The sequence below is a fragment of the Notamacropus eugenii genome, chromosome 4, assembly GCF_028372415.1.
Source record: "Notamacropus eugenii isolate mMacEug1 chromosome 4, mMacEug1.pri_v2, whole genome shotgun sequence".
Classification (NCBI taxonomy): Eukaryota; Metazoa; Chordata; class Mammalia; order Diprotodontia; family Macropodidae; genus Notamacropus; species Notamacropus eugenii.
Genome location: NC_092875.1, coordinates 38,433,875 through 38,451,452, shown reverse-complemented (window position 1 = coordinate 38,451,452; position 17,578 = coordinate 38,433,875). Strand labels below are relative to the sequence as shown.

At 46.3% G+C, this 17,578-nt stretch overlaps 1 protein-coding gene across 6 annotated transcripts in view; it reads left to right on the top strand.

Annotated features, from left to right (window-relative positions):
- Window positions 1-17,578, top strand: part of PITPNM2 (phosphatidylinositol transfer protein membrane associated 2) — a 206,628-nt gene that overhangs the window by 34,300 nt on the left and 154,750 nt on the right. The window contains exon 1 of one of the 6 annotated variants that reach the window (XM_072600623.1): window positions 3,786-3,866. The exons of the other annotated variants lie outside the window; for them this stretch is intronic. The gene's annotated coding sequence lies outside the window, so the exon portion shown is untranslated. Of the gene's footprint in view, window positions 1-3,785; window positions 3,867-17,578 lie in introns of those variants that run through there. 6 annotated transcript variants of the gene reach the window in all.

Sequence of the window (17,578 nt, the reverse complement as noted above, 5' to 3'; positions counted from 1 at the left end):
GTGGAGCTGCAGGCTGGTGGAGGCTTCTCCCTCCTCCATTGAGTACATGGAGGACATGTACTCTGCCATGGAGTACATTAGGCTTGTTTTAGATGTCTCTGCTCATGTGTCATCTCTCCTATTAAGTTCTTAGATGCTGGGGACCAGTTCTGAATTATTTGTAGTGCCCACATTGCCCATCTTGGGGCCTTGCATTCAGTAGGTGCTCAGCAGATGTTTGTTGGATGAATGGATGACTGCTGTAGCACCATGAAAAATAGTCCAGGCAAAACTCTCTGCCCATCTGTTCCTTCTGCCACAACTTGGAGTCATTTGGAAAGAATGTGAGGATGCATGAATGAGGAGTACTTAGCCCTGTCACTGAATCTTAGATTTGGGGTAGACTTCAGAAGCCATCCAGTGCAGTGTAGAACTAAAGACAAATCTTGTGCCTCTCAGAACTGTCCACCATCATCAGTCCTTCAGCACCACCTCTAAAGACAGCTCTCATCACCTTTTAGCTCTTTTTGTCCTCCAGGTCTGACTACATTTTTAAGTGAACTAACTGAAACCAAAGAGATTTTTCCCAAGGTCACACAGATAATGGGTAGCAGGGTGGGCTCTCCAACAACATCCCCCAACTAAGTGAGGCTAGTGACCTGCACAGCTCTCCCTCACTCAAAACAAAGTCAAGTGCAAGTCATGTCATTATTTCTCTGATGGCATAAACACAATCCTGTGAGTAGACACAACTGGCTGAATAGGGACCCAGCTAGGTGTGTAGCTCAGCTCCTCCCCTCTTGTCTGCCTCCCCCTCCCCTTCCTTTTCCTCTCCAAAGGAAGGTGAATTTGAATAGCCAAAAGATGCCTAGTTGACTAGGTTTTACTGGCTAGTTCCTCTTCTCTCCTCTCCTCTGCTGTGCTCTTCCAAAACCTTAAACCTACTCTACTCTGAAACTGGGCCGCCAATGGGGCCCTGCCTAAGGGCTCTCCTGGAACCCCCTTGCTTCAGAGTGATTATCAATAGTAAATGTTGCTGTTTACCTCCCAGCCTGATGTCTTTCTTTTTCTTTACCTCATTAAAGGGACCATGCCTTGGCTACTTCTTAAACAGGCCTATTCAATGAATGGGCGCTGTCTCACCCTAAATGAGTACCTGCAAAGATCTTGGCCTAAAGGGGCCAAGGTCTCCTAGAGCATCCTGAGTCACCTCCAGTCATCCCAATGAATATCTGGTCACTGGATTCAGATGACTCTGGAGGAGAAGTGAGGCTGGTGACCTGCACAGCCCTCCCTCACTCAAAACAAAGTCAAGTGCAAGTTATGTCATTATTTCTCTGATGGCCTGGTCTTCTTCGGAAACGAAGGACGAACACACACAATCCCTCCTGGTAACCGTGTCTCTCATGTCCCCACTGAGTCTTCTCCACAGTAGCATTAGCTCTTTTGGATTGCCCTGTCTCACATTGCAAGCTGACATCAGGAGTGCAGTCCACTAAAAACCTCAGATCATTTTCCTACAAACTAATGTATTAGCAACCCCTTCCCCCTTGTAGTTCTGAGCCTGACTTATTTTTAGTCAAGTAAAAAATTCACTTTTGCTCTTACTAATTTAGCCCCCATGTTTCAGACTCTACCTCCAACACCCCAACCCCTCCCTCTTTCTTTTTCACCTCTACCTCTTAGAATCTCATGAGTCCCATTAGGACTCATAAGCACTAATGTCCTACACAAGACCTTGCCTGACCCAGACCTAGAGACTAGTGTGTACCACAGGGTTGTTAATGAGGCTCAAATGAGATAATGTGTGTAATGTGCTTAGTATGGTACCTAGCACATAGTAGGTGCTTCATCAGTGCTTTTTCCCTTTCCTTCCCACTTTCCCCCATTACTGTACATTTATTTTGTGCTTATTTATATGAGTATATGGTGTTTCCCCTGATAGAATGTTAAATTCCTTTAGGGCAGAAACCATTTCAATGCTATCTTTGTATCCTGGACCTATAGAACAGTGCCTAGCGCATATAGTAAGTAGGCGATTAACAAATGTTTGTTCATCAGATTGTCCATCTGTAAATTGATTAGCATTCTCACCTCTGTATCCAAGTCATTGATAAAAAGCAGCACAAGGCAGTGCGGTATGGAGGCTAGGGAACTTGACTTGGAGTTTGGAAGGCCTGGGTTCAAACCCCGCCCGGGTGACTTGCAGCCCTGCCTCTCTGACCCTTCTTTCCTCATCTCCTCCAAAACAAAGGAGTGGGACTAGCTGACTTCCGGGTTCCCCTTTAGATCTAAATCCTATTATCTGAGTTTGAGTATTGATCAGTATATTGATATGTATTCTTTCATGCTCTGGGATTTTAGGAGAGTCCCTTTCTCTGGTCCTCAGGTTCACCTGTAAAACGAGGTGCTTGGTCTAAAAGCAGGGATGTCAAGCTCACCTAGCACACTCATCTGTGTGTAAAGATCCCAGCATCTACTTGGTTTTCAAAAGTAGTGTGATCCAGATTTTATTATGTTTTTATTAATTTTAAAAAATATTTCCAAGTGACATTTTAATATGGTTCAGGCCACACTCAAGAGTGTTGTAGATCACATGTGACTCCCAGGATGACCTGAGTGTTGGACAACTCTGGTCTGCTTGAACTACAAGGCTGTCATTCTAAGAACTGCTCAAACCATCCTTCCTTACAGACGTGGGCCTTATGGGGACACCTTCAATCTTTTTCCCAAAAGCCATTGGGGAGATCCTGCTCAACTCTTATCACCCAGGGGAAGATATTTTCCTTGTGATATATTGCTGTTAAAGAGAGATTTGATCTGGCATAAGATAGGATGTAGAGATGTGTATATGAGAAAATATGATGGACAGTGAGGTGGCACAGTGCATAGAGCACTGGCCCTGGAGTCAGGAGGACCTGAATTCAAATCTGGCCTCAGACACTTACTAGCTGTGTGACCCTGGGCAAGTCACTTAAACCCAATTACCTTTAAAAAATTAGAAATGATGATATGTCCCCTCAAATATCACTTTACTGGATTGGTTTCTGTAATGTTGCCCTGTGTAATTAATATATCTTTTCAGTAGTTTCATCCTGTATGGAATACAGCAGTGTCCTTTAGACATAATGTACCAGGATTTTTTTCTTTTATTTTTTAAAAATTAGGCAGGAAAAACTTGTGTGTGTCAAGTTGTTTTTCAGTCATGTCTGACTTTTCCTGACTCCATTTGAGGTTTTATTGGTAGAAATACTGGAGCGATTTACCATTGCCTTCTCTGCCTCATTTTACAGATGATGACTGAGGCAAGCAGCGTTAAGTGATTTGCCCAGGGTCACCCAGCCAGTGAATGTCTGAGGTCAAATTTGAACTCAGGTCTTCCGGACTTGAGGCCCATGCACAGCACCACCTAGCTGCCCCAAGGAGAAACCTAGCTTTCTACTATAACATTATTTCCAAAGGAAAATCAGATTCAACTTAAGATTTTACAGAGCATTTTATCCCTTTCATGTTTTATTAATGGTCTTATAAATATATGTGAATGTGTTCCCATATGCATATACACTATATATGTATAGTAGAAGGGAAATACTAGTCATATATATGTACATGTATACACATACATTTGTGTCCGTACGTGTGTATACATGCATCTGTATATACATATGTGTGTACATCCTATGTGTGTGTGTGTGTGTATATTATGTGCGTTTCTATATGATTCTTTTTTTCATTCATTTTCAGTGAAGTCTGACTCTCTGTGACTCCAGTTGGGATTTTCTTAGCAGAGATTCCAGAGTGGTCTACCATTCCTTTTCCAGCTCATTTGACAGATGAGGAAACTGAGGCAAACAGGTTGAAGTGACTTGCCGAAGGTCACACAGCTAGTAAGTGTCTGAGGCTTAGATTTGAACTCAGGAAGATGAATCTTCCTGACTCTAGGCCCAACACTTGATCCACTCTGTCACCTAACTCTGTGTGTGTGTAAATATATATGTATTTATAAAAATTATAAACATGTGTGTAGATCGTATATGTGTATATGTATAAAATATGCAAAAATTTCCCTTTCTCTCTTGACTCTCCCAATAGAACTCCTCCCTATAGCCATGTCTCCCACACCCATAGGGCACCACCTCCCAGCTGAGAGGAGGGAAGGCAGCTTTCTCCTTCAGCCCTCTGATCTCATGAGTGGTCGCCCCACTGATCAGGATTCTGAAGGCTTTCAGTGACATATTCATTGATGTTATTGTGAGCAGGGGCTTTTCCAGGAATGTTACTCAACAGGTGGGTGGGGATGACTCTTCAAAGGTTAGAAGTTTCACTTCTCTGAGACTTCCTTCTGTAGTACTCTGAGGGGTTGTTTATGTGTGTGTGGGGGGGGGGGCGGGGATTGAGGCTGAGCTTCCTTTTTTTTCTGGAATAGGAAGAGAAATCATAGTTTGTCAAGCTGGAAGATACCTGGTACTCATCTAGTTCAAAACCCCCACCCTTTTTTTTTTTGTGCAGAGGAGGAAACTGAGGCCCAGAAGTGTTATCACTCATTATGAGCCAGGCACTGTACTAAGTCCAGGGGATACCAAGAAAAGTAATGTCAGTCTGCTTTGTTTTTGTGTCCAGGACCCCTTGGGCAGTCTGGTAAAGCCTGTGGACCTCTGCTCAAAATCCTGTTTTTAAATGTGTTAAATAAAATAGATCAGATTACGAAGGAAACCAATTATATTGAAAGAGTTGTCTTTTTTCAAATTAAATATTTTGGTTTTTTCCAATTTCATGTAAAAACAATTTTTAACATTCATTTTAAAAAGGTTTAAGTTTCAAATTCTCTCCCTCCTTCCCTCCCTTCCCTCCCCCCTTCATTGCGAAGGCAAGCAATTTTATATAGGTTATACATGTGCAGTCATGTAAAGCATTCCCATATCAGTCATGTTGTGAATGAAAACAGACAAAAAACACGAAAAAATAAAGAAAAATTAGTCTGCTTTGATCCGCATTCAGATTCAATCAGTTCTTTCTCCAAAGGTGGATAGCATTTTCCATCATGAGTCTTTTGAAATTGTCTTGAATCACTGAATTGCTAAGAGTAACTAAGTCATTCTCAACTGTTCATCAAACAATATTGCTGTTACTGTGCACAGTGTCCTGGTTCTGCTCAGCTCACTTTGCGTCAGTCCATATAAGTCTTTACCAGTTTTTCTGAAACCTCCCCCTATCATTTCTTATAGTACAATAGTCCATCACAATCATATACCAAAATTTGTTCAACTGTTCCCCAGTTGATGGTCATCCCCTCAATTTCTAATTCTTGGCCACCACAACAAGAGCTGCTATAAAAAATTTTGTGATATAGTTCTACCTATCTGTCTATATATATGTGGAATAGACAGATGGATAGACAGATATATGGGTAGACAGATGGATAGACAGACAGATTGATTGATTGATAGATGGACATACAGACAGATGGATAGATAGACAAACAGATGGATAGACGGACAGATAGATGACGGATAGACATAATTTATACAGTGCTTGCTATGTGCCAGATACTTTGCTAATCTCTGTGAAAACAAATAAAAACTAGTAAGACAGTCTTTGTCCTCCAACTGGATATTCTAATGGAAGGAGAAGACACATAGAAGGGGGTGAAGGGCCAAAGCTAGATGGAAAAGGGAAGGACAGGCAAGACTGCTGGCAAGGTAGGATCAGAGAATCCAAAATGGAGCCTGGAATGAAAGGAGCTTAAATAACCTGGAAATCTCATGAAGGGATGACCTGGCTCAGGTGCTTACTACTCAGGCAGAGAAGACCCCAGGGGTGAGGGATGGGGTGGGGGTGAGTAGGGACATTTCCAGGGTGAGAAAGTTACAGGGGAGTACATGAAAAAGTCTAGAAAGTCAAGAATGACATGCTTACAAGCAGGTACCCTCTCTGGTCCCAGCCCTGTACTTGGCACTAGAGAGGATGCCAAGTAGAGGATCTTATCTTCTCAAGTGACTCAGTGCACAGAGCCCTGGACTTGGAGTCAGGAAGAACTGAGTCCAAATCTGGCCTCAGACATTTATTAGCCTGTGTGATGCTGGGCAAGTTGCTTCACCTTGTTTGCCTCAGTGTTTTCATCTGTAAAATGAACTAGAGAAGGAATGGCAAACCACTCCAGTACCTCTGCCAGGAAAACCCCAAATGGAAAGAATCAGACATGACTGAACACACAAGAAGCTAAGTAATGTATGATCTCTGCCTCAGTGAGAGAGGAGAACAGCAGGGAGAATTATAATAATGATGGTCCATGTGTATACGATGCCTATTCACTAATAAATAGAATCTAAATTTGGATATGATACTTCTCTACAGGGTTGGTTGGGATGTACTCCCTTCCCAAGGATACCAAGGCGCCGTCCTGCTGTGACTGCCTAGGGTGGGCCTTTCAGGGTTGGGTGGACTGGCTTTATTTACTTACTCATTTATTTATTTATAAAACATTCTTAAAAGGGAACATTCCTATCCAGCCGGGCTGAAGATTAATTGACAGGTCACATGCCTCTTAGAAGCCCAGGCCTGGTAATTCATTTAAAAGACATTTTTCTTTTTTAATTTAATGGAGGAAATAATTAGCAGGGAAATTGGTAGAAACTGATTTACACTGGTTTTCAGAGGGTTGTGGTAGGGAGGAGGTCGGAAGCCAAGGAGAAGCTCAGTTCTAATTGCACTTCTAGAAATATGTCAGTATGGCCTTTCCAGAAACCTTAGTGTCATGGGCAGATGCCTCAGGCTGGAACTCAACCCCTCTGTGACCTAAAACTATCCCCGTCTGGGGTCTAGAGCTGAAGGGACCTATGTAGCCATCTGGTCCAGTATCCCCATTTTACAGATGAGGAGACTGAAGTAAAGAGACTTTTCTAAGGTCCTATTGGTCTCTGAAACTCCCAGGTCCAGAGCTAGTATGCTTTTTATTGTATTAAGCAAGGGCAGTGTGGTATAGCCTACAATAAAGTCCTGGCCTTGGTTTGCAGCCCTTCCGCAGACACTTGCTAGCTGGGTGACCTTCAGTAGGTCAATTCACATCTCTGAGACTCGGTTTTCTCATCTGTAAAATGAAGATAACAATAGGACCTACTTCGCAGACTTAAGAGGTTCCAAGGAGACCGTGAGATGGGAGACAATGAGAAAGCACTTTGCAAACTTGAAGTGTCAGCATTTATTTATTGTTCTTATTTTTAGAGACTGCTGGAAAGGCAGCAGCTATGGATGGTCCTAGCCACTGATTGGCACAATATCTTTAATGTGCTCAGCTTTTGGTGACTTGGGCCAGGTCTGCCCCCCTCGAGCAGCCTGATGGCCTCTTGCTTCCAGGGGCCTCACCGGATTGGTACCATTTCTAGAGCACACAGTGCACTGATCAACTTTAGCCGTCCTGGGGCTTAGAACTCTCCAACTCAAGACTTCCATCAGTGAGTAGGGATTATAGATATTTGCCACCATACCAAACTGTTATCATCAATTATAATTGTTACTGTGTTAAAGATTCTGATAGCCTGGAATGAATGTGAGTGATGCCATCTAAAAACTCAATTCCAGTCTGCCCTTGATTCTCCCATGCTCCAGTGTCTTGGCCTGGCAAAGCCCTAGTGTCCTAGCCCCGGGGTATGCTAGACAGTGATGCTCATTCTGTTTTTGGGAATCTTATTCTCTTGCTATCGTTCCCAGGGAAACTGGACTAGGACCCCCAGCCTGGGAAAAATCCTACGTGCGCCTCTGACTTCATCTGGTTCCAAAAAGCTTCAACTGGGTTCACCCTAAAAATAACCAAACACACAAACAGCTTCAACATGCTAATGTTTTTCGTATCTGCAGGCCAAAGAATTTAAAGGTACAGCGGGTTGGGTTGGGTTTTTCCTCTGCTGTAAACTCCCTGGTAGGAGACAGTGTTGGAGGAAGAGAGAGGAGGAAGTGGGCTTTGAGGCGTCTGTCTTCTAGGCGGCTTAGCATGGAGCTGTGAGACCAGGCCTTCCATAAGAGTAAGAGCTATGTCTTATCTAAGCTTGGACTCTGCTCTACGCACATTAGGTGGTTTCCTGAGACTCAGCTCAAGCATCACATCCCACACATGATGGATGGTCTTCCCTGATCCCCTCAATTACTTTTGTCTCTGACTCCCCTAAATCATCTTGTATTTCTTTGTTTTATAGTTATGTGCTCCCCACTACATGAAGCCTTACTTGATGATCCAGTGACTGAAAAACGTAGTAGGAGAAGGGAAAGGAACAAGGATTTTTAAGTATCCACTAGGTGCCAGCCAATGTTAGCTCTCTCTAGCTCTGGAATAAGAGGCCCTGGGTTCAGATTTTGTCTCCGACACTCAGTGGCTCTGTAAATTCAGGCAAATCACTGACATCACATTTTCCTTGCTGCATTAGATGACCTACCAGCTCTGGATCTGGGATCCATCCTATGATTCCCCCTCTGCTGGAGCTGGTGGTGAGGAGGGGGATTATGTGTGTTCTCTCTCTGACAGAGTGTGAGTTCTTGGAGAGACTACTTCGCCTGTCTTTGAATTCTCAAATCCTAGTGGTTGGAGTGTATGCAGTAGGCACTTGATAAATGCTTGCTGGTTGATTGATTGATTAATAACTTCTAGTTAAGTGGAAAAATCTTAGGGGATCTGCAGAACCCTGGTGAGGGACTGTGTGTGGCTATAGCTGGCGAGAGAACACAGTCTAATGGATTCAGGAATCAGGAAGAGTTTGAATGGGACCCCAGGCATTCACAGGTTGTGTGATGCTGCCCCCACTTTCACTCACCTCACTTATAAAATGGGCATGCTCACAACATTTCCCATCAGATGAGGTAAAATACAGAAAAGCGCTTTGCAAATCTAATGGATGATGATACTGAATATCAGGCTTTTCCATATGGAAGGGCCCTCAGAGGCCAGCTAGTACAGCCAGTACTGCCAAATGTTATCTATTATTATTCACATGTCTCTGGTGGTGCCATCAGTCTGAAAAGAAATGAGCTTCCTTCCTATGTCCATCATTGGGCTTTACGGGGTCATCTGGAAAAAGAGCTCCTCATCCTGGATTTGCTGTTTGGCTCTCCTTGTTGTACCTGGCTTTCCTTGTCTGTAAAATGGGTGGGCATTTAGTGAATCAGAGATGGGAATAGAGGGTTGCAATTATCCTATGCAGAATAAAGCTGAGGTGAGGTGGGATGCTAGGTATGTGTTGGGGGGTGGGGCAGGGGTGACAATTGGTAGAATGAAAACCTCAGTGTTCACAGGAGGAGGTGGAGACCCATTGGGATTTCATCAGCTTCTAGAACCCTGGAGCCAATGGTAAGTTAGAGACCATGCATCCCAAGACTCTCATTGTATCCCAAGTTGAGGAAGCTGCCAGCTGCCCCAGTGGCCCGGTTGATGAGCTGATTTTAAATACCGTACTTTCTTCACTGTCCCCCCTCTCCCGCCCCTCCCCCCCCCCCCCCCCCCCCCCCGAGGATTCCTCCTGTGCATTTTCCTTTTCGATGGGGAGAGGCCGAGAGGCCACCAAAGGGAGAGGAGAGATGGGGAAAGGAAGGAATGAGTCATCCCTCCCGCTTGCTTCCAGCCTAGTCTGACAGCCTTCTGCAGGAAGCAGCCTTGGGCATTTGAATTCACTGAGTTTCCCCCAGCCCTCTTTCTTGGACACCCTCCCTTCCTCATCCCAGGATGGACAAGGAACGGTAGCAGGACTGAGACAGAGGGGGAAGGGAGGGAAGATGCTGACGAGTCTGTGGAGCAGAAGCTGGGCCAGGCTGACCATGGGAACAGAACCCCGAGGTTCTGGGACTGTCTCCATCCCTCTGGGCCTTGCCCTGACCCCCGCAGCTGTCTGCTTTCCTTCCTGGGGATGTGGAGTGATTTGGAGTAGATACGTCAGTGTAGACTGAATCTGGAGCACTGGGAGTCAGTGTTGTTCAGCAGCTGGTTGAAAGAATGTCGGATCTAGAAAACCTGGGTTCAGATCCTGACTTTAGAGCTGAAAGGGACCATTGAGTCCAACTCCCTTATTTTATATAGAATGAAACTGTGGCTCAGGGGAAGTTAAATGACTTGCCCCAGATAAAAAGTGTACATCCAAGGTGGGGAGAGGGGCTAGGGATCTGAACCCAGGTTTTCCTGACTGAATACAAGGCTGTATTCACAACAGACACCACACTGCCTCTTGTCTTTCATTTGCCTGTAAGTCACTTTGCCTGAGTGGACCTCAGTTTCCTCCCATGTAAAATGATGAATTAGACCTGAGGTTCTGGGGTATGACAGGGTGGAAGTGTGTTGGATGCTCATGATGCCTATTTCCATCATGGCTTTTTAAATGAAATCTCAAGATTCTCTGCTCACAAGGCCTCCAGGATCCATCTCTGAGCCTCAGAAGGCAGTCTTCTCACTTTACAGGTGAGGAAACTGAGACCCAGAGGACTTGCCCCAAGGTCATACACGTACAAAGCAGCAAAGTTAGAAAAGTTAGAATTGTGCTCACACATGGACTCACGTGCTTCCCTGTTGGCCAAGCCCCTCTTGTCTGGGGGGCTTGTCTGGGACTCTGTCCCATTTGACAGGAAGCTTGCCTGGGTTGGAGTAGTCCTATAGGCCACTCCAGACCTCAAAAGCCAATGTGGTCTCCTCAGATTGTGGTCCATTAGCAGCAGGTGGCTAAACTTGGGAGTCCTCCTTCTAATTCAGCCAGGCCATCCATGCTTGCCCAGACATTCTTCAGGTGACCTCAGGAGTTGCTGGGGGAAACAGGAGTGCATGAGGGTGGTTCTAGAAGCAAGAGGGATGGGGGTGGGGTTGGGAGCTTAGCTGTTATGTGGCTGCATTGTTGCTGGGGACAGGCCTGAAGGCCTGTCCCATGGAGTGACTTGATAGTAAAGGTTTAATTAGTGTGCCCCTTTCTCAGAGAGATCCCCTGATGAGGTTCTGTCCCCTCGGAGAGGAAGAGGTGGCTGAGTTTTGGGCAGAGGGCAATGTGGCCAGTAGAGGAGAAGGTTCAGGGTAAGTGGACAAAGTTGACTTTGGGGAAAATGGGGAGTAAGTATGTGGGGACTTTTGGGATTGGGAAGGAGGAAACTCAGCTTTGCCATGGGGATTCTCATTGGTGTCTATCTCCATGTTCATAACTGAACTAATCCAGTGGGTTCCCAGTTGGGATGGTTGCTTGTAATTAAAAAGCACTCATAATCCAATTTGGTCCACCCTGGAGACAGGCAGCTTTGAAAGAAAATTCCCCAAGGAGGGGTTGATGGGAATTCCATTGGTCTCTGGAAAAGTCATTTTAAAAAATAATCAACATACAACAATCAACACGCATATTTGACCTCTTAGTGTTGGTACTGGAAAGAGTGTGACTCTAGAGTTCAAAACCCACCATGGGCAACCACTACCCTGGTGACCTTGGGTAAGTTCACCTCCCTTGGACTTTACAGTTTCCTCAATTGTAAAATGAAGGAGTTGGACTAGATGACCTCTGACTCCCCTCTGCCTCCTTTCAACTCACGTTTTGTAAGCCTGTTATCTCATGATCCCATTTCCTGTTGACCTGGAGAGTTTCCATGGAGAGAGTATTTCCTTTTGCGCAGCCCACAGGCTCTTGGTTGCCATGTATAAGATGATGTTAACCACCCAAAGGCTGGGAGTTAGATGGACTGTTTCAGGTCAGAACCTGTGGGGCTCTAGCTCCTTCTCCTTGACAGGTCTCAGTTTGCTCATGTGTAAAATGAGAGGGTTTCACTCAGATCCCTTGAGGGGACCAAGTCCTGTGAACCTCACTTTGTTCATTGAGAAATGGAGGATCTGAAGTCATTGACTGGTTTTCCTTCTAGACTTGCAGTTGGCTTAGGCTGAGTGGCCATCCTTGGCAGACGTTGGCTTTCAGCCTGAGCTTCCGTTCCTGTATGCATGGGGGGCAGCTAGGTGGTGCAGTGGATAGAGCACCAGTGCAGCAGTCAGGAGGACCTGAGTTCAAATCTCACCTCAGACACTTGACACTCACTAGCTGAGTGACCTTGAACAAGTCACTTAACCCCAATTACCACATCCTGGGTCATCTCCAGTCATCCTGATGAATATCTGGTCACTGGATTTAGATGGCTCTGGAGGAGAAGTGAGGCTGGTGACCTGCACAGCCCTCCCTCACTCAAAAAAAAGCAAAGTCAAGTGCAAGTCATGTCATTATTTCTCTGATGGCAGGGTCTTCTTTGGCAATGAAGGACAAACACACACACGTAATACCTTTACCAGGGAATGAGGTTCCTCCACCATCCTCCATCCCACCACGTCTAGGGAATCAGCCTCTTTGGAAATCTCTCTACAGTGGCTCAGCCCAGTTCAGTCACGGAAGGAGGGGAACCATGTGGGAAAGGTGCTAGTTTTTTTTCCCACCTCTCACTCCGTTCTTCTAAAGCTATCAATATAGGAATGGTAATTTCCATTTACGATTACTCTCAGATTTTACCAATGAAGAAACTGAGACCCAGAGAAGGAAGATGACTTTCCCAGGGTCACACCATGAGAATAAGAATCCGTATCTTTCATAGCCAAGCCCAGTTTCCATCATATCATGCCAATCAGCAGGTATTTGTTAAGTGCCTGCTGTGTGCTAGACACTCTGTGGTAAGCTAATCTTTGGAGATGTAGAGACAAAAATGAGACTTTTCCTGCCCTAAGGGAGATTAGATGCTACCTGGGGAGAAAATATTCACATAGTTGAATATACTCAAATAAGATGGGGGATCTGGCTGTAAAAGAAGCTAAGGTTTGCTGTCACTCTTATCAATGATCTGCATCTTCTAGGCACCTTAGAACCATTCAGTTAGTCAACAAGCATGGGTTATGTATCTATGATGTGCCAAGTACTGGGCTAGGCTGGGAAGACAAGACAACCTCAGTCATAGAGTCTGTACTAGCTTCTGAAGTGGCAGATAAGATAGGGGTGGTCTCTGGACTGTTACCCCCTTCCCCTCAGTTCAACAAGGATAGTGGTCACCGTATTCCAGGTAGCCCAACACCCTAGGGTCTTTCTGTTCTTCCTGTGACTGGATTGAGTCATTGGTCAGTGGAGGAAGAGGAAGAGGCTGCACTTGAGAGTTTGGTCAGGAAATGGTGAATCTGGGGCCTTATGCTGTGGTTTTCCTTTCCTTGCACGCCTAGTGGAGGTTGACCTCTCCCACGCCAGTCTGACCTGGCAGAGGCGGACCTGTCATGCTGCCACTAATAGCAATGGCCCCCATTGTCACTGGCTTTGGAAGGTTTGCCCCAACCTCTCTTCCTCAGGACAGGTTGACTCTGCCAGTCTTAGCATACCCATTTTATGACTGAGGAAACTGAAACTATTGTCCCTGAGAATGGAGGCTGGTTTTCTGCCTCTCCCCTAGTGCTTAGTCCATAGAAGCGGCTCAATAAATGTTTGTTGACTGTTGACTAACACATCATGGCTAGGAATCTAGAGGAGGGAGCTGAGTTCAAGACCTGGGTCAGGATCTGGAGATCACAGTGGAGCACAGAGGGATAGAAGGAGGGGAGGGGAAGGAATCCACATTTCAATAACTCCTTTGTGCAGATATTGGGCTAAGGAGCTCCTTGCCCAGAGTAAAAACCTTGTATTACATTAGGTGAGTTGCATTGATAATGGAGTGCAGGCAGGTTGATAGACTGGCCAGCAGGAGCCAGTTATGACTGATCCCACTCCAGGGGTCATGCTTGGCTTCCTTTGTGGAGCAGTGAGGTCACAGGTGACCCCTGCCTCCCCCCCCCCCCCCCCATATAGTAGGTGAGAGACTGAGGATTCCATGAGGCATGGGGGTGGCTCTACCCTGGCAGTCTCTGTGGGATGTGCTGATAATGTGCTAAATGGGACTGGTGACTCTGGTCGTGGTTAGAGTTGGCATTGGGTTCTGGAGGCTACCTGGGGGAGCTACCACCCAGGGCCTTTGGATTCCCTTTTGGGGAGATCATTGTTGGTCATCAGTGCCCCACTCTGCGATCGTAGGGAGGAAGAGGTGAAATGAGCCTCCTATTAGCCAGCTCCTTTTTCCTCACCTGAAGTAGTATCTGAACTGGAGGAAAAAGAACTGGGGGGAAGGGGGAAGGAAAGATTGGGGTGGAGGGGAAGAGGAGATGGAAATATCTAGAGGAAAAGAGAGGGGAAGGAAAGATCTGGGGGGGAAAGAGAGATCTGGGAGAGGAGGGAAGGAAAGATCTGGGGGGAAAGATCTGGGGGAGGAGGGAAAGAAGGAGGGGGGAAGGAGAGATCTGGGAGGAAAGAGGGGGAAGGAATGATCTGGAGGGTAAGAGGGGGAAGAAGAGATCTGGGGGGAAAGGGGAAGGAAAGATCTAGGTATCTTTCTCAGGACCTTAAGTAGGGTTAGGGGAGAGTTTGGTTCAAGAAGACAGGGGAAGACCCCCAACCTATTGTACTGCTGTGTTCTACCTTGATATTATTAAAATTCATTGGATTCTAATAATCTAATTAACAGTTACAAAATTTTATTCCTTGCCCTGTCCCCAAGAACACTGGTTCTGGAGTTAGTGACCCTGGGTTCAGAATCCCAGCTCCGTGTGACCTTGGACAATTTCCCCAACTTCCCAGGGGCTCAGTTTCCTTGTCTGTGAAACGGGGAGGCTGGACTAGCTGGTCTTGGTGGCCCCAAGCAGCTCTGGCTAGGATCTGATTTTCCTGTGCCGAATGAAGGGGAACACTCAGAGGCTGTGCCGCCGGCTCCCCCCCTCGGGTGGCCATCTGCCCAGAGGGTTTTCGGGGAGGTGGCTGCCTGTTAAAATGTTGTATGGATTGGCTATTTTCTATTGCTGTTCCTTCGGCATATGGTTCTCCCGCCCTCCTCAGCTCACAGAACAGCTCCCTTTTCTCCATGGCAACTTAGCTCAGTGAAGGAAGAGAATTGATTCTCCCTCCCTGTCCCCCCCCACCCCTGCCAGCCTCCCTCCCTCCCCCACCCGTGCCGGAACATGGCTCTCCTGTCCCAGTGATACATGCCTGGTGGTGGCCCTCCAGCCTCCCTGTGCGGACTGCCTGTGAGAGATGCCAGCCAGGAGCCTCCTCAAGGATGGCCATATGGGGATGGTTCCAGGAGCCCCCAAGGAGATGGGGGGGCAGGTGGAAGAGACCCCGGCCCGCCAGTACGTGTATGTGCCTCTCTCTCCTGTTTTGCTTTTCTCTCTCCTTACCTTTTCTTCCTGAAAGGTAATTCCCTGCACCTTACGGGATATGGCCTGGCGCTGTGCTGGGTTCATTGGGCTGGGCAGGGCTGGGCTCTCACGCCTCTCTCCAGAGGAGCTCCAGTGGAATAAAGGAGCCGGAGGGTGGCCAGCCCAGAAGAGTTGCTCAGTGATTTCTGGGGGGAGTTTGGGGCGGGGGGCGGAGGGGAGATCGGCGAGGAAGGTTTTGGTGAAACCTCATAGGAAATTGTCAAAACAGTCTTGTTTTTTCAGGTACAAGTTCCTGCTTGATTTCCTTGCTAGGAAGTAGCGACATAGACTTAACTGGATTCTACCTAGACAGAGGAGGTGGAGGGGGGCCAGATAATTTAGATATAGAAATATATATGTATGTATGTGTGTGTGTGTGTGCCATATGTCTGAAAGAAGAAATGAGATAGCTGGACATACAGGTTTATTATCTGTCATTGGCAACCCCCCACTCTGTCCTTCCCCCAGAAAACCTCTCTCCCCAAATCTGGGAGTGAAATGCATGGTTTTTTTTTTTCTTTCACTCAGGATTTAAGAGAAGCTGGTATCAGGAGAGCTTGTTTGTTGGCTGAGTTTCAGGAGGAGTGGTCTAGCCAGTATGTCAGTTTCTGAGAGCACCATCTGTTTGCGATGTGTTTCTTAGTGGAGTTTGGTTTCTCCCTGGGTCTGATAACGCTTGCCCAGTGGGTCAAACCTTGAGCCTTCCCCCTCCCCTCTTCCCCTCCCCAAACCCTTTAGCATCCTCAGCTGGCCCAGAGTAGGCTTTCGGGGAAAGGAAAAGGAGGTTTTGAACTAACTGTTAGATGTCTGAGCAGTGCACAAGTCCACCTCCCCCACTACCCCGCTACCCCAACCCCACCATTTATTGTTTACATGAGAATGGAAAATAAAGCTCGCCTTTGGTGAACAGAACAGAGACTGTGTGGATGGAAAGTGAGGCCGGGAGCGAGCAAATTTAGCAGTTTTTTCTTAGAATCCGTGGTTTGAATAGTGTCTGAGCGTGTAAGCCCTCATGGTCTTTAAATAGAAATCATGCCCCGGAATAGAACTCGTCTGTTGAATCATATGGAAACTTCAGAGTTGGCCACAGATGTTGACAAGGCATTACTTGACAGTGACTCCTGGGATAGCGTAGCTTCAGTATTTAGGGAATGGGAAGCCAGAGCTCATCTTTCCTATGGAGAGGATGGGAGGATTTAGAACAGGGGAAGACCTGAGACATCATCCAGTCCCACAGTCCTGCATAGGGGAGGGGATTTCCCGGAGGTTACAGGCAGTTAGCCTAGGAGCTAAGATGAGAACCTAGGGTCAGTGGCTTCTGCACCAAGTAGAAGTCAACTGAGTGGAGAGAGTTTAGAACTTGGAGTCAGGAAGACCTGGTTTCAGATTCTGCTTCAGACACTTACTGGCTTTGTGACCTTCAGCTTATCTCTTAACCTCTGTTTGCCTCAGTTTCCTCTTCTGTAAAATGAAGGGGATGGGACTGGACTTGATGACCTTTAAGGTCCCTTCTAGGTCTAAATCTGTGATCCTGTAAACAAGAATGTAGACTGAAAGCTCATTGAGAGCAGAGACATTTTTTTTTTCATCTTTATCCCTGCCCCCTAACATATAGCGCCCCATTCAGTCAGTCAGCAAAAGTGTAAGTGCTAGGGACACAAAGAGAGGCAAAAACAGCCCCTGCCTTCATAAATCTTCCAATCTAACGAGGAGACAACATGTAAATAAGAAGGTACACAGAAACTATTAACAATGTAGAGGATAAGTCATTTTAGAACGGAAGGCTCTTTAAGCTAGGAGGCTGGTCTTAGAGTTAGGAAGATTTGAATCTGAGCCTGCTTCAGAAACTTACCAGCTCTGTGATTCTGGGCAAGTCCCTCAGTTTCCCCCAGCTCCACAGGGTTGTTGCTAGGATGAGACAGGTAATATTGGTCCAGCACTTTACAAAGCTTAAAGCCCTAAGTAAATGAGAGCTCTTCTTAGAGAGGGATGGCTATGGGGAGGGTCCCCTGGAAAACTCTCCCTCCTACCCAAGGTGGCATTTGAACCAAATAAATGCCTGTTGCCTTAAAGTCTGTACAAGAATAGAACTGTACTCCTTGTCATATTAAGATTCATCAGGCTGGCGGACTGTGGCTTCTCTCATTCGCCTGAGTTCCCGACAGATAAGCTTTAATAAGGTAACCATAGCTCCCAGGGCAGGCTGAGCCCTGACTTGGAGTCTCATTAGGATCTCCCACATGTTTTTGGAGATTCCCTCCCATCCCTGGGCAGGCACCTTCCTTGTTCCCAGTGATTCTCTGTGGGTCATTGTTTAGGGGCCCTGAGGTCCAGAGGGAATTTAATAATCCTGTCTCA